The following is a 5,590-nucleotide window of genomic DNA, read 5'->3' as shown; positions in this document are numbered from 1 at the left end:
TAAAAATACATGCTGATTTTTTATAACGAATCCCTAAGCAAGAAAAAATTATAAATACTTTTCAAAATCGCTTTCCATACTTCATTTTAGCAGCATTCTAGTGCATAACTCAACAGGCGGATGACGTATTAGTCATGCTGACATCTTTTTTTGTCATTAAAATAAGAAATTCGGGCACCTATGTATACGGTTTTTTTCTGAGGAGCACTTTTGAACCACAACCACTTTGGAATTTTAGTTACGAATTATAGCTCAGTTAATTTTAAATTCTGTTTTATAAAATGTCTACAAGGAAGTTCAAGAACATTTGTTGTAATCCTTTTAAAAAAAAATCGCACGCTTCAAAAGTTCATAAAAATAATTTGCGTCGACCGTCAAAGAATATTTGTGAAAGGTTCAAATCCTTGTGCCCGACAGATCTTTTGTGTGACTCTTGTAGACGTGATATAAATAATTTTAAGGACTCCGCATCAATTTGTGAGGAATCGGATTATTATACTGATACTGATGACGGTGATTCCCTTTACGATTCTGACAGTGAGGTAAGTAACTAGTGTCATATTTCATTAGCATATTTCAAGCATTAATTTGATTTCTAGGAGGAAAATGGGTACAGTACCCAGTTTTTTCAGAAATAAAAGCTCAATTTCATAATCCTGGCAAAACTCCCTAAGAAAAAATTGAGCTGTTAAAACTTCTAGATAAAAAATGGAGTATAAACAAGACAGCAAAAATGATGAATACTTCTCGATACATTGTCTCAAAGGCAAGAAAATTTCGGGAAATTAACATTCATTCTGTGAATAGCAAAGGAAATAGTAAGATGGGATTTGCGTTTAATATAAAAAGCACTTAACAAATTCAAAATTTTTATAGAAAAGGCTCTTTCTGCAGAAACAATAAGTATGGTCAAAGAATATTTCGAGCACGATGACATAAGTTCTCTCATGCCAGGACAGAAAGATAAGAAATCTGTTAAAATCGATGGAAAATCTGTAATTTTTCAAAAACGTCTTGTGTTAGGGAATCTGAAAGAAATTTATTCAAAATTCGTTAAAGATAATCCTAATGTGGCAATTGACCTATCCAAATTTTGTTCCCTTAGACCACCACATTGCATTTTAGCAGGTTCTGGAGGCACGCATAACGTCTGCACGTGCCCTATCCATGAAAACATAAAAATTATGACATTAGGTAAGAAATTCTTGGAAAATTTATATGCAAAAATTATTAATTATGTGTATATGTATGTGTTTTCAATATTTTTAGGCAGTAATTTGGTGCTTTTAATGAAAAAAGAGGAATATCCAGTAGTTAATTACGAAGATGTTATAATGCTGTCGTTGTGTCCCAATCCGAAGGAGGAATGTTTTTTCAATATGTGCAAGGAGTGTTCAATCTCAAAAACACTGAAGGGTTTGATTAGTGCAATATTTCAAAAATACGAAATTAATGAAGTTACTTACAAAAATTGGAATTCACAACCTAGGACAACGTTGAAAACCATTTGTATTTCTACCGAAACGTTTATCCAAAATTATTGTTTGGCTAGCGAAACATTTCTAATGCATTCATTTATAGCAAAGGAGCAAGCCAATTATTATAGAACTTTGAAAAACAACTTAGAGATTGACCAATGCTTAGTCACTTGCGATTTTGCTGAAAACTATGCCTTTATTGTCCAGAACGCTGTTACTGGATTTCATTGGAATAATGACCAGGCAACGATTTTTCCAATTGTGTTCTATTACAACGATGGTGGGAAAATTAATCATCAAACACTTATTTTTATTTCCGATTGTAAAAAACATGACTCGGTAGCCGTGTATGTATTTTTAAAATCTTTTAATGAATGGTTATCACGTTTCAATGCAAATATTCGCAAATGCATTTATTTCTCTGACGGAGCGCCGCAACAATTTAAAAATGTCAAACACTTTACAACTATATACAATCATGAAAATGACTGGCCGATCTGCCACTGCCCATGGAAAAGGTCCATGCGATGGAGCAGGGGGAGCTTTAAAAAGAAAAGCAAGGAAAGCTAGCCTCCAGATGACTTCAGAACATCAAATAACCACTGCATATCAACTGTATGAGTGGGCTCTGCAAGATGGCACTTTTCCCAGTATCGAAATAGCATTTTGCAGCGAAACTGATTACGAAACTGCAGCTGCATTCTTGAAGGTGCGGTTTGAGAGTTGCAAAACTATACCAGGTACCCAAAAGCTTCATTTTGTTAAAGCTGAAACCGACCACAAATTAAAAGTGAAAACATCCTCCAGCTGCGAAAAATTTCAAATCGTAAACTTCTTAAAAAATACATCACAACAAATTTAACAATTTATATTATCCTTATTATTATTTCATGAATTCTTTTTTATTTTACAAACTATGTATTATTATTTTTGCGTCTAAAAACACTGTGAGCGATTTTATAAAAGTCTAATATACATAAATAAAAGTTCTAAAATGAAGTATGGAAAGCGATTTTGAAAAGTATTTATAATTTTTTCTTGCTTAGGGGTTCGTTATAAAAAATCAGCATGTATTTTTACGTTAAACTGAAACTTGTTATATAGTTTGAGATGCTTAATTTTAATATTTAAAAAAAAATACCAACTGATACAAAATGATTCACAAAAAACATAAACAAACTGTATGCTACTGTTCTTAGGTGCACTTTATATGAGAAAAGAGCTGAAATGACTATAAAGAATTGGCTGGTGGACAGAAACCACTTAACCTCCCACTCTGAAATTTTTAGGAGATATTCTTAAAACTGTAGAGCTTATTTAGTTTTAAAATCAACAAATTTAAAGAGTCCCATTTTTAGTTATATACATTTATGTATAAAAACTAAAAAAAAAAAAATTTTTATAAAAAAAAAAAATATATATTTTTTTTATTTTTGTGTACTTAAAGAGTACTAACGATTATTAACATAACCTGTAAGTTTCACTTTTTTATAAGAATTCGTTTAGAAACTACAATGATTTGAAGGACCTTAAAATCATCGTATTTTTTCGTATATCAAAACTTTAAAAAATTATTACTTGCAAATTTCGCATAATTTGCGAAAATAAAAAAATACGTGTCGATTTATATTGCATCCAGTTTAAAAAAAAAATGTTTCAGACCAATCTATTTTTTAGTTGCAAAAATGATATGGAACGACCCATATATTATGTGAAAATATAAGTTTATGTAAGTTTTTAGCCGGTTTCAATCGTTTCCAAGGCGCACCACGTAGAGGCAACTTACTTTGCACCTCTTTGTTCTTTTTTTGGTTTTATTTTTTATTTATTTTTTCTTGCTTTATTTTTTTATATTTGTTTTTTGTTTCCTTTTATTTTTTTTGTTGGCTTACCATATAATATAGTCACACATTTTAGTATTTAAATATTTTATTATTTAGTTAAGTTTTTATATATGCTGGAATGAAAATGTCATTACAGTTTTCTTCAGGCGACTCACAAAAGTTGGTTTATCAATCATATTTATTTTGAATCTATCCCAGAATTTAATGAATTCCCTATGAACTGACTTCCCGGCCTGCTCGGACCATAATCCTAAACCATCGTTATTCAAGAATGAAATAGATTGCTTTAAATGTTTAAGGATAAAATGGATTTTGACAGTTTGAGAAATTCCAGTACTTTTCAAATCTGTGCGGAGTTCGTTAAGATTTTTATCAAAATTATTAAGATCCGCTTGTTTTGCGGAAAACCATGTATTCACGATTTTGCTCATGGCTTTGAACGAGGCAATATATTTGGTATGTTCGACATTTTTTTGTATGTGGAAGACACTGTCAGCAAAAAATAAATAATTGCAAAAAATCAACGAAATTTTCTGGTAATTTCAGACTTGCACTTTACTAATTGGCTCAAAAGCTACATTTTAAACATTTTTCTAAAAGATCTGATTAGAAATTGTGATCAGATTAAAGTGTCTCCGAGCCAATAATTTTGTACGGCACGGTACTTATAAGTAATCTAGGTTTCACGAAAAAAAAAAATAAATACAAGGTAACATTAAAATATCAGTCATTTGTTTCGTTACTGTGAGCTTGTTTCAAAACTTCTGGCTTTTGCTATAATTGTAAAACTCTGTGCATGTCATTTTAACGTATTTAGGTACATACTTATATTAATCATAAACTATTGCTTATGCAAAACGTGCTACATTAAAAAAAAAAATCGCATATGAAAGAGCACCAACCCAACTCAAATGTTCTGTTTGATTCAACACCACGTGTGCGTGGTACGAAAGTATTGTTTTTAAGTACGAACATTTCAACGCGATAATCAAATAAAAAATATTCATGTTTACAATACGTTATTTCCCCCAGTAAATTCATAAAATTTTTCTTAATATTACAACGCGTTTTTTCTCTGAGCGTAGTCATTTTTAAGCAAAATTTGTGCAATCAAATCGAAAACCGGGACACTTAAATGAAACCCGGGACATTTTAAGGTTGGACCGGGACACCGGGACAAATAGTCTAAAACCGGGAAAACCGGGACGTCTGGCAGCCCTACACACAAAGCGCATACTTTCATGCGATTTTCTTTATGATCGCATTTGTGTTCTGGATGTACAATAGTCATTATTTCCTGACAGAAGAGTACATAAATACCAAAATAAATCTCATACAAGCTTTGAATTTATATACACTACATTTTTATTTCTTGCACAAGCGCAGTGCGACTTGCCTGCGCTACTTGCTTATAGCAACAAACCTTTAATAAAAAATTACTACCGTATTATATAGCATACAATATTGTATACATACATACATATATTGCGATATTGAAAGTGTTTGTAATGAGAAAGTTCACGCTACAGAAAAAGGTAATTGTGGTGTTTTATCTAAGTTGTATACCGGTAGCGCCCAATAAATCTCGATCAGTTACTCTTTCGGTAGGAAAAAATGAAAATGTTTCCCATTGATTTGATCCGTTCTAGTGAGTTAAAAAATGGGAACAGATTTGTATGAGATTTCTTTTCGTATAAATATGCTCTAATTATCGAGAAGTACGCCTTCCTCTTTTGCAAATATATCCTATCAGAAGTATATAAAATGTGGATATCTTTAAAACAGGAGCAGCTAGGATTTCAATTTAAGCGGATTCTTAACCTTAAGATATCAACAAATACAACCCTGCTTTCAGATTTTGTCGACATTTTTATGCAACCTATCTTCGCTTCCTGCCCACCGTGAGCAGCAGCAGCAGAATCAGCAGCCGTAAAAGTTTAAATTTTTTGCACATCACCCATCTCTAACGCACAAAGTCAGCGCGTTTGCTTAAAAAAAAAAAAGAAAATGAACAAACACTCACTCAAACTCAAAAATCAACTCTTATTTTTAGAAATTTGAAACTTTCACCTTATTTTATGGGCTACAAAACTGCATACTCGAAATTTTTCTACAAATTCTGAATACAAAGTTTGAAATTTTTCTGAAATTTTTTTGAAGTTTAATTAATTTTTTCCTTTTTGGTTGTTGTGGTTTCCGGCAGGGTGGGTGTATGATGTATTGTAGTATATCAGAATAAGTCACTAACAACAACAAAGCCACACGCCT

This window comes from Rhagoletis pomonella, unplaced genomic scaffold (genome assembly GCF_013731165.1).
Source record: "Rhagoletis pomonella isolate Grant_MI unplaced genomic scaffold, Rhpom_1.0 Rhpom_scaffold_00006, whole genome shotgun sequence".
In the NCBI taxonomy this organism is placed as follows: domain Eukaryota; kingdom Metazoa; phylum Arthropoda; class Insecta; order Diptera; family Tephritidae; genus Rhagoletis; species Rhagoletis pomonella.
The sequence above is the reverse complement of the archived record's forward strand: the minus strand, read 5'-3'. Positions refer to the sequence as shown.